Raw genomic sequence first — 4,256 nt, forward strand, 5'->3', positions numbered from 1 at the left:
GGAGGTGTTACTGAAAATCATAGCATTTCTATATTTCCTGTGGCACCAAAGGACAGCTGAGCTAACAGTGTTTAAAACTGAGCACTTTTTGGTAGCAATCCAGAATCTGGCGACAGATTCGAAGGATGAGCTAATCTGACTAGAGGAATATTCCTCAATGTGGGCCCAGAGATGTTTAGCAACTATACATTCAAAAAATAGGTGAGAACAAGACTCTTGTTCCAAGCAGTAAACACAATCAAGGGGTTTGATGATGTGTCTCTTCCTAAGGTTATCCCTAGTCATAAATTTGTTTTTGGAGAGATGCCAGAGAAATACATGAATTTTAGGGGGAACTCTCAATTTCCAGACAGCAGGGATAAACACGGGTTGAACCCCTCTAAAGTTGATAACATGATAGAGGGAGCTGGAGGAATACTTCCCCTTATTGTCCAACTGCTAAATCAGGGCATCCGGCTCGGCAGTAAAGGTAATGCTTTTGTTAAAGAGAGTTTTAGGCATTGACCGTCCCAAACTTCATTGACACTTTTGTTAAGCTCATTGCGGACAGAGTAAATATGCCAAAATTGGACTGCTAGGGGGGATGTGCCAAACTAACTATCTTCCCAGAACCTGGTTCTGCTCCCATCCCCTATGTTCCATCTGTAGCCAAATTTCACAGCATGCATAATAGATTTTAATCCTTTCCAGAATCTAGAGGTCTTAGGGTTGGATGAAGGGACAAAAATATTAGGTTTATTTCCTAGGTGTTTATGGGCAATAAGAAGCTTCCAGGGTTTCAGGTCTTCCTCATAGAATCTTTTAATCCAAGACCCTAGAAGAAAAATGTTAATTTCTTGGAGGTTAGGTATGCCTAGGCCTCCAAAATCTTTTTTCATAGAGACTAGGGCCCAATTAGCAAGGTGTAGCTTCCTATTTCCCTGAAAATCATTCCACAAGCAATGAGACATCTGAGAATTGATGAGGTTCACTGCCCATTTAGGGAACTTGAAGAAGGAGAGGAGATACACTGGAATGCTAGCCAAACAAGCTTGTATGAGGATCAATCTACCTCTGTAAGAGAGAAGTTTGCCCCTCCACCCAGCAATCCTTTTAATGATTTTATCCAGAAGGGGTTGGATATCCTCTCTCCTCAGTTTATCATAGTGGAGAGGGATACCTAGGTACTTAATGGGGAAGTTACGTTTATTACAGACTAGAATATAGAGGAAGTCAGCTAACTCCTGATCATCCATGTTGATAGGGATGAGTTCACTTTTAGAGTAGTTGATTCTCATGCCTGAGACTTGTTCAAACCAGGTTAGAACAGTTTTCAGATTGCTAGCATGTGTGGAGTCATTGTCTAAGAAAAGGATGGTATCATCTGCATATTGAAGGCAGATGATGCCACCAGGGCAGACCTCAGGACAGAGCCCTGCAGTCAGACTATGATCAGCAGCTTTGCTCAGCATTTTAGTAAGAACGTCCACTACTAAATTAAACAAAAGCGGGGAGATGGGGTCACCTAGCCTAAGGCCTTTACCAGCAAGGAAAAAAATCACTTTCACAGTTATTTAACTTGACCCCAACAGACCCCCCATGAGTAAGTTGCTGGATCCAACTCTCCTCTATGAAAGGCTTGGAAAAGATCTAAGAGATCATTTTTCACCAAGTCCCAAAAATGCTGGTAAAACAAGAAGGGAATCACATCAGGACTAGGAGCCCCATCAGGATAAGAGCTAAAAATGGCTTCCTTCACCTCTGTCTCTCAAAAAGGGGCTTCTAGCAGCTCATTTTCAGCAGGAGAGACTTTTTCAGAAGCAGAGAAAAAAATGTTTTGTAGAGAGAACCCAGAAGGGTTTTCTTTCTTAAACAGGTCTTTGTAGAAGTCACTAGCCACTTTCAGCATCTCATCTACCTCAGTAACAGGGCCATTAGGGCCATCAAGGGAGTGAATGAGGGTTTTCCTCCTCCTCGGTTAGCTACTGCATGGAAGTAAGCAGTATTTCTATCACTTCCAACATATATAGCAGAACTGTGGGTTTTCCTTCTGACAGGGCAATTCTCAACTTTATGGGTAACCGTTTTGCAGATAAAACAACTCTTGGGCTTGACACATTTATCCAAATGATGCCCTGGTTCCCCACAGTTGTAGCAAATCACCTCAGAGTATGCCATAAGGCCCGAAGTAGGAGCAGGAGCAGTTTTCTGGATGTCCTATCTCTTCTTTTGCTGATTCTTGCCTTGAGATTCCCCACTGATCTGAGAGTCAGAACCACTAGCAGATTGATCTTGGGCAATTGCAGGAGCCTGACCAGATTGTGCCCCTATTTGGGGCGGAGGTGGGCCGTACCACTGCCCAACCGGCGCTCCCCCCATTGTGATAGGGGAAATTCATCGGAGTTCCTGGTTCCTGCTCATCATCCAGCCAGATGTTGTCTACCAGGAAGCAGAAATAACCACCAAACAACTCAATTGAAGCAGATTGCAAGCCTAATTTCAATCTTCTGCAGGTTTGGGGGAGAGGTAAGGTAGGGGATCCACCTGCTCCGGCTCCGGAGGCGTGCTGGTGGGCAGGAGTCCAGTCAAGCATTCCCATCTCACAGCATGGCGTGGATCTCCTGAATTCACTTCTCCTTTCTCCCATCGAATGAATGCAATCGACGGCTCATTGGGGTGGGGCATCCTGTGCTTCTCCGAGAAATCTCCTTCGAAGTAGATCCGCAAGGCTAGATTCAGCAGCTCCCAATCCACATGATCCTTGCACATCCGAGCATACCTGCGCGAGTGAGAGAATGGATTCGGTCCCTCCTGGGCTTCCTCCCTCGCAGCTTCCTCCTCTGCTTCCCTCCATTCGCGCGTGCACTGGGTCCAGGAGAGAGCATCGTCGCGGATCCGCATCGCCGCTCCCTCCATCTCCTTCCTCGAGTCTCCTGCAGCACCGCCGGCGCGACGGAGTCGAGCGGCTGGAGCATCCGCGGGAAGGATTTGTAGACATGTGGGAGATGCATCTTGTACATCTGCCTGTCTTCCAGCCATTCCCCCGTGGATATGGCCGGCGATTCCATGGGGCGCGCAAGCGGACTTGCTGAGGGGGGCAGGCGCGCCCGGAGTCAGGAGGCGGGGGGTGGCGGCGAGATCTATTTGCCAATTACTCCCTCATTTTCGGTTTATAGGGCTCAATTCAAAAATCTCACCAACCAAGGTAGATGATGAATGGTGGAATACTTTTTGTAGTTTGCAAAAGCACCTAATTAATGCACTTGTTTTCCTCAAAACATTATGTTTATTAATGCATAAATTGCAATGCATGCATAAAGTACATGCATTGGTCAATTTTCTCTTAATACTTGCATGCAATGATTTAATGCACCTTGGAATCTGAACATGTGATGGAAAACAACCAAATTGAGCCTTATAAAATTGAAAAACTAAAATTTTGAGATAATCCCTATAAACCGAAAAGGAGGGAGTATGTGAACTAAACAGTCAACATATAAAATAATTTAAATATATATAATATAGTTAGAAGGGAAACATAAGTTGGACCTGGCGTTCCTATTCTTATATAGAAAAATAGAACATACCTCTGCGTTTTCTTCAAAAAAATACATAAATTGGGCTGCCAAAAATAAAACCTCGGATGGGAGGTCCATAGGCCGGTCAAAACATGACGGCCCTAAGAAAATACAAACAGGCCTATGGACCTCCCATCCGAGGTCGTGGGCTGCGCATGTTAAAAATGAAAGCCTAGACGGGGTAGCCCAAAACCACGTCCAACACTTGCCAAAACTTCGTCCCTTGTTTTCTCTGTGTTTCGCACACTCGACATTGTGTGGGCATTTTGACTGTGCATCATATGAAGATGTGCTATGCATGAATGTTGATCAGCATGATGTTAACTGGCTGGTAGTTCCATTTTCAACCATGAATAAAACTTCCAACATGATGTTAACCCTATTTGAAAAGGCCGTGTTAATATAAATGCTCTGCCTCTGAAAGTTGCAGTTTCTTATCTAAAACTGAACTTGCAGTTTCTAATCTGAAACTGAAACTTGCAGTTTCTTCTCTGAGAATCACATTGTCTGCACTTTTATACTCCTATGAAACTACATTTTTTAAGTGCTAAAAATAGATCTCTAGAATTCATAAAATACTTCACATGCTCAATACTGCAAATCTGAAATTCAAAAGACATTCATATCTGAAAGTACTCTCAAAATACACAACACAAAACACAATTCACAACCTGTAAATAGTGACAACCCTAAGCTCCT

The sequence above is a fragment of the Triticum dicoccoides genome, chromosome 3A (genome assembly GCF_002162155.2).
Source record: "Triticum dicoccoides isolate Atlit2015 ecotype Zavitan chromosome 3A, WEW_v2.0, whole genome shotgun sequence".
Lineage (NCBI taxonomy): Eukaryota > Viridiplantae > Streptophyta > Magnoliopsida > Poales > Poaceae > Triticum > Triticum dicoccoides.